The sequence below is a fragment of the Dendronephthya gigantea genome, unplaced genomic scaffold (assembly GCF_004324835.1).
Source record: "Dendronephthya gigantea isolate DGI-Jeju-01 unplaced genomic scaffold, DenGig_1.0 000173F, whole genome shotgun sequence".
In the NCBI taxonomy this organism is placed as follows: domain Eukaryota; kingdom Metazoa; phylum Cnidaria; class Anthozoa; order Malacalcyonacea; family Nephtheidae; genus Dendronephthya; species Dendronephthya gigantea.
The window spans coordinates 1-9,542 of record NW_021163183.1 but is presented as its reverse complement, the minus strand read 5'-3'; the positions used below and the strand labels follow the sequence as shown (position 1 = coordinate 9,542).

Genomic DNA, 9,542 nt, shown 5'->3' with positions numbered 1-9,542 from the left:
TTCTCAGACTGGCAACTTTCTCTCGAATTGTAAGTCGCACCCACGCCTAATTTTCAAGACTTCGCGCACCCGAACTGATTTTTTCCCGAGATTCGAAAGGATTCACTTTTTTCTCGAGATTCATTTTTGGATTCACTTTTTCCCGAGATTCATTTTTGGATTCACTTTTTCTCGAGATTCATTCTCGGAAGGATTCACTTTTTTCCCGAGATTCGGAAGGATTCACTTTTTTCTCGAGATTCATTTTTGGATTCACTTTTTCCCGAGATTCATTTTTGGATTCACTTTTTCTCGAGATTCATTTTTGGATTCACTTTTTCTCGAGATTCATTCTCGGAAGGATTCACTTTTTTCTGGAGATTCATTTTTGGGTTCACTTTTTCTCGAGATTCATTTTTGGATTCACTTTTTCTCGAAATTCATTCTCGGAAGGATTCAATTTTTTCTCGAGATTCATTTTCGGTTTCACTTTTTTCTCCAGATTCATTTTAAGATTCGAATTTTTTCTTCAGATTCATCTTCGATTCAGTTTTTTTCTCCAAGAATGAATCTCGGGAAAATTTTTTTTTCCGAATCTGAATGTGGAGAAAAAAAGTGAATCAAAAAATGAATCTGGAGAAAAAAGTGAATCCCTCCAAGAATGAATCTCGTGAAAAAAATGATACCGAATCTGAATGTGGAGAAAAAAGTGAATACAAAAATGAATCTCGAGAAAAAAGCGAATCCCTCCAAAAATAAATCTTGGGAAAAAGTAATTCATAATCTGAATTGGAGAAAAAAACCTCATTTGAAAATGAATCTCAAGAAAAAATTCGAATCTTAAAATGAATCCGGAGAAAAAAGTGAAACCGAAAATGAATCTCAAGAAAAATTTAATCAAAGTTTGAATCTGGAGAAAAAAAGTAGATTAAGTGGGGTGTCTGACCACGCCCACAAAAAATCGGAAGTTGAAAGTCAAAGTGTAAGGAAGTAGAGAAATAAGCGCCGCCCCCAGAAATGACCTCATAATTAGTTCAGTTCTGATTTTTGTATAGTTCACTAACAGTTCAGTTGTGATTTTAAATTTAATTTTTTTCATTTTTTTGAAATTCTCTAAGTTTTTTTTTTACGAAGATGTATTTTGTCTTGGGCTAGCTGTGTCAATCTTGGGCTACCTGTGTCTGGCTTGACACAGGTACCCCAAGACATAATACTTTTTGGTAAAAAAAATCTCGGAGATAAACTAGAGATATAAAAGAAAAAAATAGAAAATAAACAAGAGACCACAAGACAAAAATCAAGTTTCTTCTTAAACTTTTCAAAAAACATTTAGAAAATACTTAGAGAAAAACATTAAGAAGAAACTACAAAAAAAAACTAAGCAGAAAAATAGAAAAAAACTAGAGAAATAGAAGAAAAAACCAGAGAAAAGAAAACTAAATAGAAAAACTAGAGAAAAAAACTAGAGAATAAAAGACAAGAGAAAATAGAAAAAAAACTAGAGAAATAGAAGAAAAAACTAGAGAAAAAAAAACTAGAGAAATAGAAGAAAAAAACAGAGAAAAGACTAACTAGAAAAACAAACAAGAGAAAAACATTAAGAAAAACTAGAGAAAACACTAAGTAGAAAAAGAAAAAAAATCGAGAAATAGAAGAAAAACCAGAGAAAAGAAAACTAACTAGAAAAAGTAGAGAAAAAAACAAGAAAAAACTTTAGGAAAAAACTAGAGAAAAAAACTAAGTAGAAAAATAGAAAAAAACTAGAGAAATAGACGAAAAAACCAGAGAAAAGAAAACTAACAAGAAAAACTACAGAAAAAAACTAGAGAATAAACAAGAGAAAATACAAAAAAAACTAGATAAATAAAAGAAAAAATAGAGAAATAGAAGAAAAAACTAGAGGAAAATAAACTAGAGCAATCGAAGAAAATACTAATAGGTTTGACTTAGAAAAATACTAATAGGTTTAACTTAGAAAAATACTAAAAATACTAAGAGGTTTAATTTAGAATTGTCAAGTCACACAGAAAAACTTGCAAAATAAAAACACTAACACCATCAGACGAAAAAGGTTTATTTCTTAAACTTTACAAAGAAAAAAGATTTATAAATCCAACAAGAAAAACTACAGAAATCCAACAAGAAAACTAACAAGAAAAACTACAGAAAAAAACTAGAGAATAAAAGACAAGAGAAAATACAAAAAAACTAGATAAATAAAAGAAAAATAGAGAAATAGAAGAAAAACTAGAGGAAAAAAACTAGAGCAATCGAAGAAAATACTAATAGGTTTGACTTAGAAAATACTAATAGGTTTAACTTAGAAAATACTAAAAATACTAAGAGGTTTAATTTAGAATTGTCAAGTCACACAGAAGAACTTGCAAAATAAAACACTAACACCATCAGACGAAAAAGGTTTATTTCTTAAACTTTACAAAGAAAAAGATTTATAAATCCAACAAGAAAAACTACAGAAATCCAACAAGAAAACTAACAAGAAAACTACAGAAAAAAACTAGAGAAAAAAGACAAGAGAAAACAAAAAAAACTAGATAAATAAAAGAAAAAAAAGAGAAATAGAAGAAAAAACTAGAGGAAAAAAACTAGAGCAATCGAAGAAAATACTAATAGGTTTGACTTAGAAAAATACTAATAGGTTTAACTTAGAAAATACTAAAAAATACTAAGAGGCTTAATTTAGAATTGTCAAGTCACACAGAAGAACTTGCAAAAAAAAACACTAACACCATCAGACGAAAAAGGTTTATTTCTTAAACTTTACAAAGAAAAAAGATTTATAAATCCAAGTTTTGAAATTGTCACATAATTCATCACATTTCACACTAAAAAATATTAATCAATGAAATTGGGTGCCTTTCAACTTTCTTCAACACCAAAGAAAAAAAGAATTTCATCAAAAAAAATAAGAGAAAATATATTTAGAAAAAATACTAATACTAAGAAGAAATTAAAGAGAAAAGAAGTATGAGAAAAAGCCAAAAGCAACTGCTAAAATATTTTCAATTGTGAAAGCACAGGGAAAAACATGCAAAAAACACCAACACCACCAGACAAAAAGGTTTACTTCTTAAACTTTACAAAGAAAAATTTATCTTTATAAATCCAAGTTTTGAAAATTGTCACATAATTGATAACATTTCACACATGTTATCACACACTAAAATATTCAATGAATCTAGGATAGGGCTAAAATAATTCAGGTTCTTCTGGGGTGCCTTTCAACTTTCTTCAACTTCATTCATTCTAAAGAGAAAAAGCATTTCATCAATCCTTTTAGGCAAAAAGTTGTATTTTCAAAGCTGACATCATTATCAAAAGATATTACTCATTATCTTACTTTAGCCATCTTTCATGGATAGACAATACATTCGTGAATGCATTTTGTTTTATGCCAATTATATTTTAGCTATTTTCAATAAAAGAATGTGTCACATGCATATATTCAACCCAGAAATATGTCACTATTTAATTTGAACACAGAAAAACTGGGTACCACCCTTCTGAGTACTACTGAAAATAAATCACATGGAAATCAGAAAAATTTCTCCCAAGTTAAAAATAGTAATTGCTGGTCTTTTCATGGATATTTATTGTAAAACCACCACAGGAATTATAGTAATCAGCCAGACTTGTTCAGCTGTTATAGCATTAAGTTTCATCATTGGTTTCACACATGGTGACCATAGAAGCAAATTTCAATTTGATTGTTGTCATCTCAACAATGTAGTGGCTTTTTAAAATCAAATGCTGGCCATCCATGACAAAATCAAATTACCTCAGTGCAGATATCTTGTTCACTTTCCAATCAATGTACATCTGACAGTAAAGTTCATATCCACGACTCATGTTGCACTCTTGACCAGGAAAATCTTGAATATTACAAGAACACATGATTATATAAAATTGCATTTTCAACTATCTTAATTATTGTCTAGTTTTTGGTCACGCATTCTATGGTTACTTCATCGCTCTATAAAATGCTATATCTATTCAAAGCCCACCACAGGAATTTATCATTGGTGACCACATAGGGAGCATAGAAGCAAAGTTCACTTAGCAATCTTAACAAAATTGTGACTGGCTGACGATTTTCATGAAGATCCTAGTTGCAGCAAATTCCCCCTTATACTAAATAACAAAATATATATCTGGGCGGTTGATACATATTACAAGGCCACTACAAGAATTTCAGCTGCAAGGCTAGTATAAATTTTGAAGGAACAATCAAATTACCTCTGCAAAAATCTTGTTCACTTCCAATTTTCCTCTGACAGTAAAGTCCATATCCACAGCAGCTAATGTGGCTGGTTGCACTCTTGATCAAGGAAAATCTTGAATATATAAAGAAGTTATTATTAAGACAAAATTCCATTTTCAACTATCTTAAATTGTCTAGTTTTTCGTCAGGTGTTCTATGGTTACTTCATCCCTCTTTATATAACTATGGTTGCTATATTTATTCAAAGACCAGCACAGGAATTTATTACTGGAGACACATAGTGAGTATAGAAACAAAGTTCACTGTATAATCTTAACAAAATTGTGACTGCCTGACGATTTTCATGAAGATCCTAGTTGCAGCAAATTCCCCTTATACTAAATAACAAAAAATATATCTGGGCGGTTGATATATATTACAAGGTCACCAAGAATTTCAGCTGCAAGGCTAATATAAATTTTGAAGGAACAATCAAATTACCTCTGCAAAAATCTTGTTCACTTCCAATTTCCTCTGACAGTAAAGTCCATATCCACAGCAGCTAATGTGGCTGGTTGCACTCTTGATCAAGGAAAATCTTGAATATATAAAGAAGTTATTATTAAGACAAAATTCCATTTTCAACTATCTTAATTATTGTCTTGTTTTTCGTCAGGTATTCTATGGTTACTTCATCCCTCTATATATAACTATGGTTGCTATATTTATTCAAAGACCAGCACAGGAATTTATTACTGGTGACACATAGTGAGTATAGAAGCAAAGTTCACTTTCATAATCTTAACAAAATTGTGACTGCCTGACGATTTTCATGAAGATCCTAGTTGCAGCAAATTCCCCCTATAAAAATAACAAAAATATCCGGGCAGTTGATATGTATTACAAAGTCACTACAAGAATTTCAGCTGCAAGGCTAATATAAATTTTGAAGGAACAATCAATTACCTCTGCAAAATCTTGTTCACTTCCAATTTCCTCTGACAGTAAAGTCCATATCCACAGCAGCTAATGTAGCTGGTTGCACTCTTAATCAAGGAAAATCTTGATATATAAAGAAGTTATTAATACAAAATTCCATTTTCAACTATCTTAATTATTGTCTAGTTTTTCGTCAGGTATCTATGGTTACTTCATCCCTCTATATAACTATGGTTGCTATATTTATTCAAAGACCAGCACAGGAATTTATTACTGGTGACACATAGTGAGTATAGATGCAAAGTTCACTTAGTAATGTTAACCAAATTGTGACCGCACTGACGATTTTCATAAAAAAGATCCTAGTTGCAGCAAATTCCCTCTTATACTATTGAAATAACAAAATACATACCCAGGCAGTTGATATGTATTACAAGGTAGTGACAAGAATTTGAGCTGCAAGGCTAATATAAATTTAGAAGAAACAATCGAATTACCTCTGTGCAGAAATCTTGTTCACTTCCAATGTTGACCAAGGAAAATCTTTAATATAATAAGACATTATTAATATAAATTGGATTTAACTACCTTAATTATTTTCTAGTTTTAGCAGAAGGCACACAAACAGTAAAGTAAAATACTTAACTTTGACCAGAAAGCACAACAATCTTGCTCAGAAAGGTCCGCGAACAGTCCACGTGTATAGTTTTCTTCGGCATCGCCATTTTGAATTCGGCCGGGCGAGTCTTGAACTGATTTCTATTTCAACTGTTCTCTTGACGTTCGTCTTGATAACTAGCTGTTGAGATAAACGTTAATGACAAAATCTTCAGTTCTGCTTCAGTCTATGGGTACGAAAATTGCTCAAGACATAAATTTTCAGTAAAAAATTATCATCATTGCAGGCAAAATTAATCTCGAAACTTTAGATAACCTTGTACGCAGAATATTTCATATTGTATATGGTTTTTTGTTATTTCTGACCGACAATTAGCAGAAGGCACACAAATATCAAAGTAAAATACTTAACTTTGACCAGAAAGCACAACAATCTTGCTCAGAAAGGTCCGCGAACGGTCCACATGTATAGTTTTCTTCGGCATCGCCATTTTGAATTCGGCCGGGCGAGTCTTGAACTGATTTCTATTTCAACTGTTCTCTTGACGTTCGTCTTGATAACTAGCTGTTGAGATAAACGTTAATGACAAAATCGTCAGTTATGCTTCAGTCTATGGGTACGAAAATTGCTCAAGACATAAATTTTCAGTAAAAAATTATCATCATTGCAGGCAAAAAATCTCGAAACTTTAGATAACCTTGTACGCAGAATATTTCATATTGTATATGGTTTTTTTATTTCTGACCGACAATTAGCAGAAGGCACACAAACATCAAAGTAAAATACTTAACTTTGACCAGACAGCACAACAATCTTGCTCAGAAAGGTCCGCGAACGGTCCACGTGTATGGGATCGCCAATTTGAATTCGGCGGCGGCGAGTCTTGAACTGATTTCTATTTTCTATTTCAACTGTTCTCTTGACGTTCGTCTTGATAACTGGCTGTTGAGATAAACGTTAATGACAAAATGTTCAGTTCTGCTTCAGTCTATAGGTGCGGAAGTTGCTCATGACATAAATTTTCAGTAAAGATTATCATCATTGCAGGCAGAATTAAGTTCGAAATTTTAGATAACCTTGTACGCAGAATATTTCATATTGTATATGGCTTTTTGTCATTTCTGGCCAACAATTAGCCGAAGGCACACAAACATCAAAGTAAAATACTTAACTTTGACCAGACAGCACAACAATCTTGCCCAGAAAGGTCTGCGAACGGTCCAGGTGGATGGTTTTCTTTGGCATCGCCATTTTGAATTTGGCCGGGCGTCTTCGCATTCATCTCGACAACTAGCTGTTCAGATAAACCTATATAAAACGAAAAAAAAGGGTTCGGCTCAGCTACACTGTACTCCTTAAGGAAGGCCTACGGCCTTCCCGTAGATTAGTGTAAAGGCCTACAAGTGGGAACTAGCAGCGTGCGGGGGACCAAAACGCTCTAGGCAAACGGTCCCCCTACTGGGGTCGGACAAAGCAACCGCAGATTACGCATATAATCGCCGGAACCCACCTTTTAGTCAACGGCGAACTCCTTCTTCTTCGAACAATCTTCAATCTTGCTGAGCTTCGATCTTGCTGTCCACCTTCGATCGCCACCAATCTAAAGAAAATTTTTTTTAACGTTGAGATTAGTTTCATAGGCAATAATTACCATGTGATCTTAGCAGATCACCTGGTATGATAATGTACGACAACATGCCGATCAACTCCGAACATCATCGTGAGCGATGTTACTATAAACGAATCACTAAACGCCTAGAAAAAAGTTGTCCTTTCCTATATTTCAACCTTTTAAAAGCAGTGCATTCTAGTTTTGTTTTGAAGCACAATTTGTTTTTTGCTTCTAGTTTTTTGGTTTCGTTTTAAAAGGTGAATTGTCTCTGTGTGCCGAATTCTTTGTATTTCTGATGTCAAACAATCCTGTACTTTTTGGTATCATAGATATCAGCTCCTTTGTTTTGAGACATACAACAGTTTTTTTATATTTTAGCCAAAACATATAGCAGCAATTACAGATTTACTAAGTTCATTCTCATCTTGATTCACAAATTTTTAAAGGACTTGAATCGATTCCATGCGGTCTACAATAGCTGGGCGAACGTCTTACACCTAAAGTCAGTCAAAGATTGTTGTATCTCAATTCTTCAGCTTCAGTGGTTCTTTAGACTTAGCAATAGTTTATTTCCCTTTCTTATCATTGCATTCCAGTTTAAAATTATAGTTTATATTGTATTTCCAGGCATTTATTCCATATTTCCCTTTCTTATCATTGCATTCCGGTTTCAATTTATAGTTTATATTGTCAGACAATAATTGTCTTTCCAGGCATTTATTCCACTACATATCTCCAATATTGTAAAAGTGGTTCTTTAAACCTTCAGATCAAAACATTGGCAAAAATAATCTGAAACACAAAATATTAACATCAGACTCTGATAAAACAACATTGAATCAACGTTTAAACAATTCTACTTCCCCTCATTCTAAGGCTACTAAATGGTGCTGACCCCTCCCATATATCAAACTACATGCATCAACCTGCCTTGGCAAAAACAAAAACGGGGTTTAAAGAAGTAGTTTTCCATTTCTTTTCTCAGCACTTAATCGAATGTTTCAAAATACAAACCAATTTGGCAACACATGTCCCACAATTATGTCAAAACCGAATACATGGTCTGAAATGATTCGCCATTCCTCTCGCCTCTCGACTGAAGGCGGATTTTTTAATAAAATTAAACCACAAATCTTTCTTAAAACTACTGCACCCTTACTGAAGTGTTCGGTTGGGGCATAGAATGTTAAAATAAAACAAAAACAACACACTATTAAAAAAAGTACGAAAATATAATAAAATGGCGGCCTACTGCCTTACCTCGTGGTTTTCAAATCGCCTTTCACTTCATTTCTCGCTGGACTTTTAATCTAACAAAGCAGAACAAATGAACGTCATTTACGTGAAATAAATGCTTGGGCATAACAAACATTCTTACTCTAAAACGTTGAACTAATGCGAAAGAAATCGACCGAAAAAATATTCAGAAAATTCCAACATTCGATGCGCGAGGACGAAGTCATATCAAAAAAGGCAGGAAACAAAAAACACGCTTATGAGATATATATCTAGATATACTTATAATCGGAATATCTTTTTCTCAACAAGCTTCACTTCATTAAAATAACTTTATAGTTTCTCTTTAAAACATAGAAAAAAAAAATTTCCGGGCTTTCCTTCCTTCGCCTTTCTTCTCCGAAATCTATCCTCGTTCCCAGGTTTTCCGCGTACTGGGCGTGCCGAATGCCCCCCCTGATTTGCGCACAATTTACCGTACAATTTTATATTATTGATACTGCATGTCTAAATTCTAAAACGATCAATATTTTCAATACATTCAATATTTTTCAGGTAATTAGTTATTGTATTTAAAATTGATTGTGATAATGATTTATTTGATTCTTTCTCCATGTAAATAATCATGAGAACAAGCATAGGCATAGAGTATGGGGGACTGAGGGGTTCGGCCCCCCCAAGAAATCTTACTGGGGGGCCTCAACCCCCCTAAAAATTTGCCAGAAAGTAATAATTGCATCAGAGCAATGTTGAATCTTTCAAAAAAGATCTTTCTATACACATGAAACGGTATTATTATAGTTAATATTATAATATATCGAGCAACTTGGAAAAGCAATTGCGAAATACAGAATTTTCGAGCTGTAAATCATAAAACACATGGCAGCTTGTAAAATCATAAAATACATGGCAGCTTGTTCATTTTATCTTTCATT

The 9,542-nt window shown here is 32.8% G+C and overlaps 2 long non-coding RNA genes across 5 annotated transcripts; both read right to left on the bottom strand.

Moving 5' to 3' along the window:
- Window positions 1-3,080: 3,080 nt before the first annotated feature.
- LOC114538083 lies at window positions 3,081-4,719 on the bottom strand. 2 transcript variants are annotated; one of them, XR_003688671.1, is made up of 3 exons: window positions 4,703-4,719; window positions 3,779-3,872; window positions 3,081-3,246 (listed from the first exon to the last, which is right to left on the bottom strand). It is a non-coding gene; the product is annotated as an uncharacterized LOC114538083 (long non-coding RNA). The 2 variants fall into 2 exon arrangements; XR_003688672.1 differs by lacking the exon at window positions 4,703-4,719 and adding an exon at window positions 4,237-4,248.
- A 1,808-nt stretch (window positions 4,720-6,527) lies between these two features.
- Window positions 6,528-8,713, bottom strand: LOC114538086. 3 transcript variants are annotated; one of them, XR_003688673.1, is made up of 3 exons: window positions 8,632-8,713; window positions 7,270-7,359; window positions 6,528-7,067 (listed from the first exon to the last, which is right to left on the bottom strand). It is a non-coding gene; the product is annotated as an uncharacterized LOC114538086 (long non-coding RNA). The 3 variants fall into 3 exon arrangements; XR_003688675.1 differs by having other exon boundaries at window positions 8,624-8,648; XR_003688674.1 differs by lacking the exon at window positions 8,632-8,713 and adding an exon at window positions 7,869-8,368.
- Window positions 8,714-9,542: the final 829 nt, after the last annotated feature.